The 16,386-nt window shown below is 39.3% G+C and overlaps 2 protein-coding genes across 4 annotated transcripts in view; one reads left to right on the top strand and one right to left on the bottom strand.

The window, feature by feature from the left end:
- Positions 1-16,386, top strand: part of Spryd7 (SPRY domain containing 7) — a gene marked incomplete at its 5' end in the record, with an annotated part of 92,842 nt that overhangs the window by 18,481 nt on the left and 57,975 nt on the right. The window lies entirely within an intron of this gene.
- Trim13 (tripartite motif containing 13) overlaps positions 1-16,386 on the bottom strand; it is a 60,509-nt gene that overhangs the window by 8,065 nt on the left and 36,058 nt on the right. Inside the window, exon 1 of one of the 3 annotated variants that reach the window (XM_010636961.3) lies at positions 2,323-2,411. The exons of 1 other annotated variant lie outside the window; for it this stretch is intronic. The gene's annotated coding sequence lies outside the window, so the exon portion shown is untranslated. Of the gene's footprint in view, positions 1-2,322; positions 2,412-16,386 lie in introns of those variants that run through there. One more of the 3 variants, XM_019209412.2, reaches the window with a different exon arrangement.

Here is a 16,386-nt window from a genome sequence, read left to right on the forward strand (position 1 = left end):
GCTGCGCAATAAAATGGCTGGGTTTGGATTGTTGTACTTTTTTTTTTGTTCGTTGCATTTTTAGGAACAAAAAAAAAAGCCCAACCCTTCACACCACTTCCTTTGCATCTCAGGAGCAGGAGCCCGGCCATAGCGGCTTGGGACCAGAGACCACGGACTGCTCGTCGGTCCAGCCTAGCCTCGGGCCAAGCACAACTGAAATGAAGTCAACTATCATTTCCCTTTCCGCAACATTGCGTCAGTTTCTTTTCGATTTTAGGAAGAACACCAGCGATCCAATTCTCCTTAACACTGTCTTGAAGCCAAATGAGCACTACTGTTTTGTTTTTTTGGGTTTTTCTCCCCCTTTGGAGGGGAGAAAGAAGTAAATTTGATTATAATACACTGTTAATAGTTCAGTCTAACTCTTGTGCTGTCCACTCTGTATGGGCACTTGGTTTAATATCAAACCATTAAGCCAATGAGTTGTCAGTGAAGAGTACAAAGATAAATGAAATCACTCCTCTAAAATTTAAAATCATGAGAGAATTGAGACAAGTACAGAACCATAGAGTATGCTCCAGGGTTATTTTCTCTCCTTGAAAGAGCGGGCTTTGGCGGGAAATAGCGGGTTATTTTGGAGAGAGGGTGTTCAAGCCCTACCATAGCTAGTTCTTAGGCCCTTGATTGATAATAGCCCAAACCCGCAAAAAGTCCCTCCACTTCCTATTCTCCTCCCTGGCTACAGCAAGGTACACTTTGTGGAATAGTTCCTATACGGCTGTCTTCAGCAGCACATATACTAAAATAGTTCCTATAATTTCTATTATTTAGTCTTCTCAAGAACACTGCGGAATGGGAATTCGGATTCTTATCCCATAGGTGAAACAACTTAAACATGAAAAACAGCAGAGGCTAAACTCAGATTCCATGTACAGGTAATCTATCTACAGTACCACGACTGACTCAGTGCCAATGAAAATTGCATCCTGAGTCTCCACTAAAATATTATTATTAAAAATAAATTGGTTTATAGAAACATTTCAAATACCCTAATAGTAAAATGATAGATTGCAAATTATTAACTCATCGACCACAAATTATCCTCAATTACACATATTTATGTAGTTAGATTAGGGGCATGGTGAATACTGACATACTCTGCCCAACTAAATGTGAAACACCTATTAAATCTGCATAGCAACCCCTGGACTGTTGAAGAGCACAGTATATAAACTCTCTTTAGTATAGGAAAATGACGAAGAAAGAATAGCTTTCGAAAGGGAACTGCTTGCTGTGAGTATCCAGGCTAGAAGAAGAGTGACTGCCAGATGAAACCCACATGCACAGCCACAGCCTTCACAAAAGAGCACAGATGTAACTAGATCCTGCTAGAGGTAACACAGGAATGATCAAAATGCTCGTCACACTGGAATTGCCTTCTATTGACTGCTCTTTAAATAAGTAAATAGCTGACACTTGAAATTCACTTAGCATAGCAATAAGACTAGTTTTTCAAGTCACTTGCTATCTCTAAGCATCAGTGTTTGGCTATGTAAAATGAAAATTGTGATACATTTGGTTACAGCTAGGTAATATATAAAGCAACCAACATTGTGTCTGAAATATTAAGGGCTTAACAAGTGGTTGCCAGTGTAACATGGAAGAAGAAAACTATGGTTGTTTTGTTGCCTTGGATTTTAAAACCTAGGCTCAAGGACAAGTCTTGAGATAAGCTCTCGAGGTGAAGAAGGTGAGGAAACTAGTACCAAAATTTTAACATTTCTATATCTAGCCCAGGGTAGTTGTTTTAAGAGCTTATATCCTACTTCTCAACCCATTCCTCTGTGCCTAAATCAAGGAGAAAAAAAGGAAAAATCATATTCAATTAAAGGAAGACTTTACTATTTTTAAAGCTATATATTTTCAAAGAAATGAACACTCAAAATATTCTATTAAAGAGAAAAATACCTGTAAAAATCTGTTCATTACAAAAGACAGAAAAACACCTAAGACTTGATGAGATTAAATGGATTTCTTCCCTGGTTTGAAGAAAATTCTAGATTCCATATATTTCAGGACAGCAAGATCAGTTAGCTTTGTAAAAGACTGAGAGACATTTAAGCAACAGTAAATTTGGCCTTTAGTTGTTTCAGTAGATGCAAAGAATTTTAAGAAGAAAGTAATTCAGGTAATTAACATATGCTAATAATTTTAAACTCAAACTATATAATCCGCAAGATTGTGCTAGAAACCAAAAGTGTTAGTCGAATTTCCCAAATCAAGGTGTCAGCTGGAAAGAGACCTAATGACGCTATCGTGGCTTCCTCATGATAGTCTGACCTACACACTCCAGGGTGTATTTTTATCCTCCTTTTTCCTCTTTTCTCAGTCCAAGCTTGCTCTGCAGAGCCAGTTGCTCCCCCACACTTCTACTTTTTCAAATAAACTTTGTCACTGCAAAAGAGAAAAGAGAAATATTGAGATTAAATAGAACCTTACTGTGAGAAATGGGAAACCACTGATGAATAATTATGCACATGGTACTAAAAACAATGAAAGCAGAATTTTTGGAAGAGTAACCTGGTAACATCCAAGATTTAAGGTAGAAGAAATTCCTTTACTACCTATTGAAAAGTATAGATTTTTTAAAGATACGATTATATAAAAGTACAGCATATGTTATAATCTTATCACTTGACATAAAATATTAAATTCCTAATAAGATGTAATATAGAATTAATCATAACAAATATTCTCCTAAAACCCTCAAAAAACTGTGTATTTATATATATCATTTGTATAAATTATCTTGTTCCATTGTTACTGTGTTGTGTAAATGTTAATGTGTCTCTTAGCTCTGGTTCACTAGAACATTAAAAATCAGATAAATGTATTATTGCTTTGATGTTTTAACAATGATTACACTTTGTTATTATAATTAAATGTTTTTAATTTAATTCAAAATATTTATTTTTATGAAGAATAACTTTATAAAGGCCCTTAACAAATAATTAATTCAGTTATATTTGTAATTGTTTGAGAATTTGATTTGTGGAGGTTATTTATTTTGAATTTTTGTTAGGTTCACTAATCATTATGTACTTCATTTTTATCTTGAAAAATAATTTTATGATGACAAAAATCTTAGTTTAGTATAGAAAATTACTTTCATCTGTTGTATGGGACATTTTTAGACTATTGCTTCTGTAAAGGTGCAATGTAGGTACGGCTTTTGCAGTATCTGATTCCTGTACAATAAGTAATACTCTATCTTAAAGTCAATAGGACATGTACAATTTTGGTTCTGAGGATCTAGATTTATCAGAAATCTATATAACACTGCACAAGAAATACATGCTTCATATTTTTTAACATGAGCCAGTTTGGGCCTCTCTGATATCAAAGTGTTTCGTAATAAATGTCTTGTCAAAATGTGTTTATCTTATAGTGGTCTTGTTTATTGCTCCATACAAATTGTTACTAGAATGCAGTCAGATCTCCAGAAATTTGGGATGGTTCTAAATCAGCCCACATCCCTCCCAGTTATGCCAAAAACACAGTAATTCTGAAGATGCATGAGACTGTTTATATAATAGCACATTTTAGGCATTTTGTGAGGTCCTTGACCTCTGTGTTGCAAAATCCAATGGACATTTTTTTCAGTTCTTATTTTCCTTGATCTCTTAGTGGTACTGAGTACCAATGCCATCTTCTTAATAAGCTCTATTTTTGTGGCCTAGCCTGAGTCACTCCTGGCTTTTCTTCTAGCCTAGGAACATGTGCTGGGGTTCCCTGTAAATTCTGAAAATCAAATCAGAGTTTTTGGGCTGGGGATTAACTCAGTGGTTCTGCTGCCTGCCTCACAAGTGCAATATCCTCAGTTCAGTCCCCAGTACCAAAAAAAAAAAAAACCTCAGGTTTTGTTCATTGGTTTTGCCATACTAGGGGGCAGAACCTTAGGTATGCAAAGCATATGCTCTACCACTGAGATGCTTGTCCCACAGCTCAACACTCAGTTTTATGACTCCCAGGAATCATTTAATGCCTTCCATATTCCCTGTAGAGCAGCGATCACAAACTGATCACTTGTGATTATGGTTATACCATTTTTAAATGATGAAACTCTTAGGAGAGACATGCTTTTTTTCTCCCACTCTCATAACCTTTCCTCTCTGAAAGCATTTGTTAGCCTTGCGTTGTCCAAACTTGTACTCCCTGCAACTTTAAGGCTCCTGTCAAATGTCCCCTGCTCACCAGCCACCTCCATTCCCTATCCCCCAACAGATGTCTCTGGTAGAATTCCAAGAAGTTTCAGGCCATGAGTAGATCCCTGTTAATCATCTCATGCTGTTCTATACTTTTCTTCCACTGTGCATGCCACAGTTTGTTATATTTCCTTTATGTAATTATTTGAATATTTCTCTCCCCACTTGACTAAATTCCAGAAGAGCTAGGCCTGTGTGCATGCTTATAATTGCACTCTCAGCACCAAGTCCAGTTATTTCAAGAATGTTTGAGGAATGATGTTCTTTATCAAAGATAACTGATATATTTTAAACTTGCAAATATTAGCTATTGAGGCCACCTAGAATGGTAATGTATTTGGAATTTTAATTCACTTGAAGTAGACACTTCATTTTATTTTATTTTATTAAGACAAGGTATCTTTCCACTGTGGCGGCCCAGCCGTCACAACACGAACGTACCTGAGTTGGGGAGTGAGGATTGAGAAAGGACAGAACACTCAATAGTGTGGAGATAAGAGGTCCCGTTTATTTCACAGAAACAGCTCCTTTTAAAGGCACCCCAACAGGAAGCACCAAGCAACTATTAGGGAGATCAGATCTTTGGCTATCCCCAGTTCCTCCCATCACAAGGTCAAATTTAACAAAGTCCTTGAGCCGGGCGTGGTCCCAAGCCGCTATGGCCGGGCTCCTGCTCCTGAGGACCTTATCTTATAAAATCCACTCACATATACAATATATCTTTATACTTATAGTCTTCACTATATTCTCTTTTTATCTTACTTATAATCTCCCAATAACAAAACCTCACAACTGCTGTTTGAATTTTAAAGTACCCACTTCTCCTTTTTCTTTCTTTTGGTCTCAGGGTGTTACAATTTAAATTGGCTGGCTGCCAACAAACCTCTAATGAGCCTTAAATAGCCTTACCTCTATCAAAGCAGCAGAAGAGCAAATTAACCCTGTAATTGTAGTCTAAGAATTTGCAATGCACAAGAAATGTTTAATCCTATCAAATAAAAATACCAACTCAAATAGGAAGCCAAAAGTATCAACCAACTAAGATTTGTAACAATGGGCTCTTGTTAACTTGTTATGTAGAGTCTTGATCTAATTTTCTCTCAAACACTTTTTCTACTGTGATTTTTGTATCATAATTTTTGTATTCCCCCCTCCCCCGAGATACAAGAGCTATCTTTACAGCCCTCCAGGGCTACTTTGGGGCAATATCCTGGTTATAACTCCTTCTCCCTGTCTTTGTTTCCTTAGGCCTAGAATTTTTATTTCCCATTTTTCACTGGTCCCCGTGACTAAGTTTCTCTTAATCCTCTCTAATGGAAGTTTAATGTGCACTCTGAGAGCTGCTTCCCTGTACATTCAACCCCCACTCCCACCCTGCAATGGAGGTTTTTCATGTACCTATATACCCAACCTCCAGCAATGGAGATTTCTTGTGTATGTTGAACTCCACTCTGTGAGTTTAACCCCTGTTTAGAACACAACCCAGTCACTCATTTGACCTTCAAAAATGCCTTGACCACCAAGAGGCAATATTTATAGTCCAATGTTTCTGTCTTGGCTCATGCATGAAGTTGCCTGGTCATCTCCCCCTGCATCAGTTTTGCTGTCTTCAGAATCTATGGGTTCCATAAAGAGACAGATTAGTCAGGTAGAGCAGGCCACCCAAAAGTGGGGTGGGATGAATTTCCCTCTCCACGAGGACCTGCTCCACACAGGCATAGAACATCCCAGACAAGCCCTCAATTTTGAGAAGTAAATTTACTTGTCCACACCTCACAAAAAATTGAATTACAGAGGCAGTGAAGGAGAGGCTTTAACCTATACTCTTGCAAGAGTGGTTCCCATACACACAGACAGCATACCAGTTAAGCAGCTGTGTACTTTTACTCCTAATTTGTAAGAGTCCTTCCTTCCATCTCTCATGGCCTGGGATCTAGGTTTCACATCTATCCCAAGCCCCAACCTGTTAATTCCCTTCCTCCTTTCCCTTTTGGCCCCTTCCTCCTCCTGTATTCCTTTTTTTTGTAGTTATTAATAGCCTTTTTCCCAGGATCATAATTCAGGAAAACTTGTTTAGCAATTATCTCTTACCCCTGGACTTGTCTCTGGTGTGAGTCTTTTTACAGCCTATGTGTCCCTGTCCACTATTTGACCCAGCAAATTTTGTAAATAAGGGCTTATTAGAGTGGTTAATGAAATATGGACCAATTAAAAATATTTTTTATTTCTTACACTGCATAATTTCAGAAATACACCTAAATGTAAGTTATATGTACAGTAAAAACGTAGTTAAGGCCTGGAATGGCCCCATTCATACAAGTCCCTATGCAGGGCACAAATGATTATGCTACCTTTACACAGTGAGTATATCATAGATATTAAACATATGTCACTAGCAAATAGTTCCTCTACTACTGGGTATTCTAGAGGGAATTTTCTTGGAACCAGGAGGAAAAAAACAGGAAAAAGGTGGCATAAACATAAGAAAAGAGTAATAATTTAAAGGGCTGAGTGAGCTTTTTTTTTTCAGTACTGGAGTTTAAGCCTAGATCCTTTTCACTAAGCAATTATCACTAGCTGTATCAGTTGTTTTCCCTTTGCTAGGACACAAAACTTGATACCCACAGATAAAAGGAGGGTTTAATTTAGTTCACGTTTTAAGGGGATTGAGTCCTTTGCCAGCTGGCTCCAAAGCAGAAACATCATGGCAGAAGGACATGTCAGAGCAAAGCTACTTAGTTCTTGGTGGTGAAAAGAAAGCAGAGAAACAATGCTAGAGAGGAAACAGTGAGGGACCAGACAGATCCCAAGGCCACATCTCCATGCCCCATCCAGATAAACCTAGAATTGTGTTCCACTAACTCCCCACCTGCAGATCCCAAAGCCAATCAACTTGACACTCAACTGTAACCACCACATCGACACTTTTTTTACATTTTATTTTGAGGTAAGTTCTTGCTAAATTAACTGGGCTCAAGTTTATGATTCTCTTGCCTCAGTCTCCCAGACTTCTGGGCTTACAGACGTGTGCCACCTTGCCTGGCTTAAGTATAGTCTTAAATGTTGACAAGAATAAATGGAATTCTGTTGTATAGCAGGATGACCATAATAATAATGTACAATACATTTCAAAAATGTTGACAGAGAAGCTATTAAATGTTTTCACCACAAAGAAATTACAAATATTTGGTGAGATATTTTTGCACAATAGAATGTATACATGTATCAAAATACCATAGCATCCATGAATATGTATATTTTTGTCAGTTTTAAAAACTTAAATACAAAAAAAAAAAAGTAAATTGAGCCCTCTCCCCCCACATAACTTTCAGAGTCTTCCAATTCAGTTCCTAATGATTTTATTTTTTTTTCAGCTTTGAGTTTATTGGTACATTTTAGGGATACAGTACAGTTACATTTATTGTTGGGGTCTTGTACCTCTACATGACAAGTCTTGGTTCTCATTTTTTCCCCTTGTCCCTGCCCTCCCTTCACCTCCTCCTCCCCTCCCCATCTACAACCACTTTATTTCCATCTTTTCATTATCTCACATTTTTTTCTTTTCCCTTATTACCCTTCCCCTACCCATCCCACCTTCCCTACACCTTTAGCTCCTTTCTTCCCATTTCTCAATGTCAGTAATCTTATTAGGATCTTATGTATTATTGCAGATTATTCACACCAGAGAAACTATTCGGTATTTACACATGTGTGCCTAATGATTTTAGGGGAAAAAAAATTTCTCTTTAGTGGGGTCAGAAGGGAATTGAAAGGGTTAAGATCAAGTATCTACTATTATAGCTAAAGACTATTCTTGCATTGCTTCATTTTAGAAGTCACAGTGGGAAATCAGAATAGTTCACTGACCTGCCCATGGGCACTGTATTAGTTAGATTTCCTGCTATCTGCAACATAAAGGAGGAGAGGTTTATATGGCTCACAATAAGGCAGAAATGGCATGGCACGAGAAAAGCTCTTAACCCATAGGTAGCTAAGAAAAAGAATGGAGGAGCCAGGACAAGAATACCCCTCAAGGACACTCCCAGTGACACATCCCTCTGACCAGGCCCCATCTTCTAACAGCACACTCAACTATGGATTAACTCAATGATTAGTATAGCACACCCCACCACCATGATCTAATCACCTTCCTGGAAGTCCTACCTCTGAACATATGAGACTTTCAGAGGACATTTTAGACCTAAACCATAACAGTCACACAGGTTAGTCTTCATTCACTGCACTCAGGCATGAGTGAGGATTAAGGAAGCAGAGACAGAGACTGAGAGTATGAATAGTTCTTCCCAGAAGTATGTTGGGGAAAAAAAGAGAAAGCAATAAAGTATAGGGACATGAAATCTCTGCTTTTATAATAAAAATAAGCCTCAACTACTTGAAGCCTGCACTAAAAAAGAATTCCCAAGGGACCACAAAACTCTGTCCCCTGTCCTTGAGATTCATCTTTCTCTTGAGAATCTCTCACTGATGACTATAGCTCCATCAAAGCCTCCTCTGGTCAGTTCACCATTTATATCTGAGGCACAAGTATGAGTGACAAAAGGCATTTCTTAACATCCATTGCACAACTAAATCAAAGCCCCAGGGGACTTTTCCAAAGTAAGAGCAATGTTCCTAGCCTTTCAAGGTCATAGAAAATATCTTGGATGGGCCAGGGATTTAGTTCCGTGGTTCTGCTGCCTGCCTCACAAGCACAAGGACCCAAGTTCAATCCCCGGCACAAAAAAAAAAAAAAATCAAGAAAATATCCTGGATACTAGTTTAAAGATAGAGAATTTCGGGGAACTTGAATTTAGAAGGTCAGCACGGAGGATCTGGAAATGAAGTATTTAACAGTAATGCCAATTATAACTAAATTCCTGACGGTTTGAGTACCACAGTGCTGGCTAGTAACAAAGAGTAATCCAGCAGCGTGAATCTGTGCAGCCTGATCTGTAAGAGAAGGACTTGTTACCCCAACCTGCACCTCCAGGTTTCATGTTGTCTGGCACATGCAAGCTATACTTATCTTCTTGGGGAAATCTGGAAATCTGGGCTCAGTAGGGGCAATCCCTTTACCAAATTTAAGGTGGAGAAGGACTTCTTTTATTTTTAATATTGGTCAAAGACTAGGTTATTCTTAACTAGCATACTTATAACTATATAGTAGTAAACTGTGCAACAAAAACAAGGTCTGGCTTTGCTCATCCATCTGCCTCTTTCTTGTACCTCCAGCCTTGCTGGCATCATGATGGCAGCCAGCTCTCTCTTGTAGGCCTCTTAGTCTTAGGGAGATGGCTGTATGAGCTGTTTTATTGGGAGAAAGCCTAATCCTCTGCACCCAGATTTTTTTTTCTGATTTGGCATCTTTCATTCTTATATATTCACTCCCAGTTTGGATGATGATAAATTATATAGCCACTCTATATAACAGAGCTAGAAAAACCACACCACAAAAGTAGTCTGCTGGCAATTAACATATTTACTTTCATTCATCAAGCAAATCATTCTGTGACACCACATACATCATTTTAGTTAATCTCATAACAACTTCACAAGGCAGTTTGGGGCTGTGAGTTTTGCCAGTGAGGAAAATGTTAAGGATCTGACCAGGGTCATCCAGCTCTGAGAAGCAGATATGGATTTAAATTTTTCTCTATGAGTTTGATCTCCAGTACCAAAAAAGAAAGCAAGAAGCAGAGCAGAGCGGAGGGGAGAGGAGGAGAAAAGAAAAGGAAAGAGAAAGAAAATTAGTCAGTTTCAACAAAAAAGAAGTGCTCTGAATATTCATGTCAACTTGAAAATAGAAATCTACTTTCTACAGCTGTGTGTATAATTCATCTCTTGTTTCTATAACCTAGTTGAAGGAAGGAACACTTCCAAAAGAAGCAACCGTGCCTAGAAAAGAACAGTTTGACTCAAATGGATCCAATGGATTAGCAAATGGAAAATAACACTGAAGAGTAAATAGTCATCCAAGTTATCCTTAAGGAAGCTAAAGATTGAAATGTGAGCCAGAAAAATCGATGGCTCAGAATCTTTGCTTTATATCTGCATAGCTTTAATCTTCTAAACTAGTTGTTCTTCCAAAAAGGTATCTTATGGCCTTTGCAATTTTTTCATTTAATATTTTAATTCCAAAAGCAATCCCTTAATTCATTTTCTTCAAAACAAATTACACACAGGCTTTAAGAGGTCATTGATCAATAACCCTAATCTCAGCCCTGTATACTGTGATGGATCTGGGGGGTTTTGACCTTCCAGATGTCTTTTGTTTTTGTTTTTGTTTGCAGTACTGCGGATGGATGGAGCCCAGGGAATTGTCCATGCTAAGCGTGCACTCTACCGTGAGATACTTCCCCAGGACCTTGCACTTGTGAGGCAGGCAAGGGGCCACTGAGCTAAATCCTGTATTCAAAAAATTATTTGTCTGTCTTCTGCCTTTTCCAAAAAGCTTCCAATAAGAAAATATTTTCCACCCTCTTAACAAATCCATCAAGAAGAAGCTGCTAGCCACTCAGAGACAGGAAGCTCTAAGGGAGCTGCAGCAGCTCCACTCTCCTAATTCTTCTTTCACCTTATTTGTGGTTTTTAGCAAAGGCTCTAGACTCCCACTGCTGCATGAGAATCTTGGCTCCATCATCTGCTAGCTGAATGAGTGTGTTCAAGTTCATTCATTCATTCTATTTGCTCAGCAATGTTTGAGCCCTTCTCTCTCCTGTCATGGTCACCATTCTGGCCCACGCCATTCTTCTGACTTGATGCTGAACCAGTCTTCCTGCAGCCACACCTGCCCTTCTACACAATTTCATATCTGCTTTGCTCATTTCTCTTCCAAATTGTTGACAGCTCGAGTTCAACTCCCTGGGTGTATATGTAGTGTATGTGTGTGTGTGGGGGGGTGCTACAAGTTTCTCCCTGGTCTTCCCTCTCCTCAATCTATGCCCAAGACCTCTCTGACTTAGGCTTGCTTCCCTGAAGTCTTTTCTCTACCGACTTTGGCATCTTTATTATTCCTTAAACATGCCAAACATGTCTCTTCTTTAGAACCTTTACATGCATTCTTTTCTTCTGCCTGGAATGTTCTTCCTCTAGAAATCCACTGGGCTCACTCCCTCTCGAGTTTCTGTGCAAATGTCATCTCTTCAGGAAGGCCCTCCTGGCCCTCCTATTACAAATAACGGCCCTTCGCTGCCATTTTTTACATTCCCTGGTCTCTTTTCCTGGTTCATATTCCTTCATACCACTTATATACCACTAAAATACTATGGGTTTATTTTATTTCTGTCTCTTCCTGCTAGAATGTGAGCTTTGCACAGTATCAATATAAAGTGCCTGGCCCATAGGAGACCATCAATAAACATCTGCTGAATAAATGAATGAAGAATTTGCACTTAGCAGTCAGGAAGCTGATGCTGTAGGGAAAGGCCTGGGAAGGACTTTGGGTTTTATTTTATATGTGAAGGAAAGCTATTGCAGAGTACATAATCTGATTTAAAGTTTGAAGAGATCATTCTGGTCACTGTGTAGAGGAGGGACGATTCTGTTGAGGGTAAGAGTGGTATCAGGGGGAAGTTTGAAAGCCAATAAAATGTCCAAGCAAGAAAGGTAACAAGAAATTGAATTACAGCCAAAAAAAAAAAAAAAAGTTAATTTTTAAAATATATTTTGTAGCTATAGCTGGCAGACCTTGTAATAAATTGAATGAGGGGTCTAAGAAAAAGAGTTACTACTGGAGTTCTAGGCCAGAGGCCTGACTCTGGGGGTCTCCAGCGGATTACATTCTGCTGTCTGCCACCTCAAGAGACATGAGTGGTGGTGATGTAAGCAAAAATTTTATACTGGGAAGCAGGGGGACTAAGTCCTGTCTTAAGGGTTCTGGTAAGTTTTGGGGTTAGAGAGCAAACAAACAAAGTGGGGTGGGGAAAGTGTGCTGAGTAAAGCAGTCTTGGTCAAACTGTGGCCTGGTTGATCATTATCTCAGGTCTGGTTTGTGAGATCCTTCACTCATCACAGGAATTGTTATTACTTGGTAAGGCAACTTAGATACTCTGGCTTAGGGAGGTAGCCTTGACTCTGTCATAAAGCAATCCTTCTCACTTAGGGAGCATTTTCTTCATTGGTGATCTGCCTGCAAAGCTGGAATCTTAAAAATATCTTGGATATTCTTATCTTGGGTCTGTAGTCTTGCAGGGAGAAGAGAAAAGTTAAAAAGATTTAGTGCCAATACACTTTTCATTACCAGTTTTTAGACAGACATCCCTTAAATGATTAATTTGTCTACATGCAGAGTTCAGCAGGAATCTGACTCAAAGTTTAAAGTAGCAAAGGAAACAGACATAAAGTAGAGATGCCACACTTTTATGTTGCTTTCATTACCCACCAGACATTTACAGGTTCAAGTGAAAAGTCAGCGCTTTTTAACAAAAGCAGTCTCTCACTCCCTATAACAATACTAAGGATAACTTCCAGGTTTGGGACCTGAATACTGACTCTCAACTTGTTTTCTCTTCCATGATTGCTACAAGAAAGGATGGAGAGGACATAAAGAGCTCACACAGCACACATGTATCTTTAATAAACATTAGCTTTTATTATTGCTCCAAAGACAAATGTGTTTTCCTCACTTCAGAGGTAAATAGGATTACAAAAACAACTGCCCCACAGAGACTGGGGGAAAAACTTTTTGGAGAATGTACCCTCCCCTCTAAGAGGTAGATTTTTACTCTATTTAATGGAATACTTAACAGTGAAGGGGTTTTGGAACATTTTACTTGCATACAGATAAACAAATGGATCCCTCACATTTCAAAAGAATTATAAGGTTCTTTTAGGTTGTGTTTGTCCATTCGATACCTAGCAGAAGTAACTAAAAGCTAAAATTACTTATTTGCTGATAAGTCAATCAAAGCATAAGTCAGGTTACATCTGAAATAATAATGATTTTTTAAAAAACAGGCATTGACTGCTTTTGAATACTCTAGATGCTAAAATACCACACTGTCCAGGTCAATACAGGACACCTGGCAATCCTACTTGTAAGTGTAACCCAGCTTTCTGCAAAGCCAACACTCAGCCCTTTTTGGCTGCTTTGGTCTGTCCTCATCTCCCCCTAAAAAACCTGTATTAAACTTGGTATAGATAACATTCTGCCTCTATTACAATCAATAGCTTCTCTCAGTAGGTCATCTGGATTGGCAAGCTTGACTGGAGTACCCTCTATCTTCTTTCAAAACCTCCCAATGATTGTCTCCCAGTGGCCTGTGAAAAGCTGCCTTTAGGGAATGTTGCAGCTGCTTGTAGTCCTTCAGGGAATTCCTTGCTAGCATTTTTCTGTATTCACCAATCTCTTTTATTATTGGTGACCTGGGCCCCCTACTTCAGCTGAAAACCAGCCATTTTTTTTCTACTGTAGGAAGGTTGGAGAAAGGTCCCTAAATCTGCAATCTCTTTTCTCTTGGCCCCACACACTGAACTCTTCCTTGACTCCTTTAATTCTCTGGGAACCTGCAAAGGCAACCTTGAATTTGAACTAGAGCTAAAAGGTCATCCACAGAATTTGACCTATGATTGTGCTTCTGGTTGGCGGCTTCTATTGTTTAGCTTTCTCCATTTTCAGTTCTTCAAGACTCCCTTGCTTCTGAAAGTGGAGTTAACAGCCGCCCCAGGGAGCCTGCTGGAAATGCAGACCTCAGGCAGGATTTTGGCCCTGGGGAATCAGAATCTTCCTTTTATTTTTATTTATTTATTTATTTATTAAGGATTTTGGCCCTGGGGAATCAGAATCTTCCTTTTATTTTTATTTATTTATTTATTTATTTTTATTTTTATTTTTTTGAGGCAGGGTCTCACTATGTAGTTGAGGCTGACCTAGAACTCACTATGTAACCCAGGTTGATCTTGAACTCACAGTCATCCTCCTGCCTTCTTTTTAAAAGATCTCTAGGCTATTCTTAAGATTCTTAGGGCTTTATTTTCTCATTGGCTAAGGATTTTTTTTTTTTAACCAGGGAAGCACTAAGGACCTTGCACTTGCCAGTCAGGCGGCAGAACCACTGAGCTAAATAGCCTTGTCCTTTTTTTCTTTTTTCTTTTTTTTTTTTTTTTGGTACCAGGGATCCAACTTGTGAGGCAGGCAGCATCACTGAGCTAAATTCCCGGCCCTGGAATTTTGTTGTTGTTGTTGTTGTTGTTAACAGTATCTCACTGTGTAGTTCAGACTGGTCTTAAACTCACTGGGTAGCCCAGGCTGACCTCAAACTCCCAGAGTTGGCCTGGTTCAGCCTCCTGAGTGTTGGAACTACAGGCATGTGCCACCATGCCTGGCTGAGAAGTCATATCTTGTCCTGCTTAAGGGTCATTAATCTTCAGCATCATTTTATTGTCCACACTTGGGCTGCTTTTGTTTTTTGCTGTGCTGTTCCACAAGTAGGACCTCTAATACCAGTCAGAGTGCTGCCTTTTCCACAACTCTCAGAGCTGCCTCATCTTTTCCAGGGAGAACCTTAGAGCTGAGCCTGACTCCCCTGCCTGGGTCCTCCGATGAGGCCTGAGTGGGTCTCTCCTGGGGCAGGGGTCTCCCCTTTCCCATAGCTTCCCTGCAACAAATTTATTATCCTTTCTCCTCTTTCCTACCAGTTACTCCCTTCAGATGCAGCAAACAGCTAGATATAATCCAGTAAAGGCTGCTTTCAAGTAGGAGACAGGCAGGAGAAAGGAGGGAGATGCTATCAAAAGACAACTTTGAAGAGAGCCCTGGTGGCTCTTATGAAAGAAGTAGAGGGCTAATGGGGGAGGTACATGAGAAATGCTTTAAGCATTTGGTTCTTTGAGAGTTTGGGGATTTGAGTTTGGAATTGTTGTTTTTTAAGATTTAGAAAATGATAATTTTTCTGGACTACAGAAATCAGGGCCTTGTCTGAAATCATAATTTAAGACTCTAACAGGAACTTGGAGGATAGAAGCTTACAGATACCCAATAGGCAACTAAAAGCAGGATAAAGCCTGGCAATTCTGCTTTCATTTTTTGTCACCTTTATTACCTTAGAGTTTGAGAAAGATCCCTGCTCACCTCTGCAAATAGGCTTGTTAATCACTCAAGGACTGTCTGTATTAAAGGTTTATTAGCGTTAAATTTACTTAGGCTATCACACCTCCCTTCAAGACTGAAAACACCAAGATAAGAAAAAACTCAAGTAATTTTCAGAATCTGCAGGGACATCTAATTTCCAGCTTTTCCAACATCCAATTCTAGATCTCCAGAGCTATGCCTAGAAGTCTCCAGCCACTGTCCTAAACCTGTAATCACTTTGGGTTATGAGGAAAACAGAATCTTCTGACCATCCCATGATGAATTAACACCCCAAGCAGTAACAATTACCCCATGATGAGAACTGATGATACCCTCAGAGCAGGAGCTATCATCTCATGATGGTAACCGAACTGCCCTTTTCAGTGATGACGGCTCACAACCTTCCTCAAGAACCAGTCTCGGGCCGGGGATTTAGCTCAGTGGTTATACCGCCTGCCTCACAAGCACAAGGACCAGTCTTGAGATATGAATCTACCAGACCAGACTTGATCAGGATTACCTACACTGCCAGATATATAAATAGCCCCTATGTACACCCCTAATCCTTGCTTTTATTTTCCTTTTCAATTTAACAATAACCCACAACCTTCGGACCAACTTATTTTCCTTTTCTATAAAACCACAAAGCTTCTTTCAGCCTCTCAAAGACAGATCTTGAAACTCTTTATATGTGCTTCTCATCATGACCACACTGATTAAAACTCCCTTCCTAGCCTTCACCAATGCTCCTCTCCTTGACTGGTATTACTGGGTGGATAGACAAGCCTGGTCTGTTTTGGCACCCCAAAAACAAGGCATTTGCCCTAAAATGTAAGTAACAAGATTTTTTGGGGCTCTCACTATGGTGGTCAGATTGATTAATGATAAATTTCTCTTATTATTTTATTCTTCATTACACAATTGATTCCCCCGCCCAAAAGATATACTAAAAGCCTGCTTCTAGGATCCCTCTCCCATTTCAAGCAGGGACATGAGCTGGCAGGCCTGTGCTAGAACTGTGATACCACCTCTCTGACATAAACAGGCAGGCCCACACAGGAAGACAGCCCC

This window comes from Fukomys damarensis, unplaced genomic scaffold (assembly GCF_012274545.1).
Source record: "Fukomys damarensis isolate Sample0158 unplaced genomic scaffold, DMR_v1.0_HiC HiC_scaffold_38, whole genome shotgun sequence".
Lineage (NCBI taxonomy): Eukaryota > Metazoa > Chordata > Mammalia > Rodentia > Bathyergidae > Fukomys > Fukomys damarensis.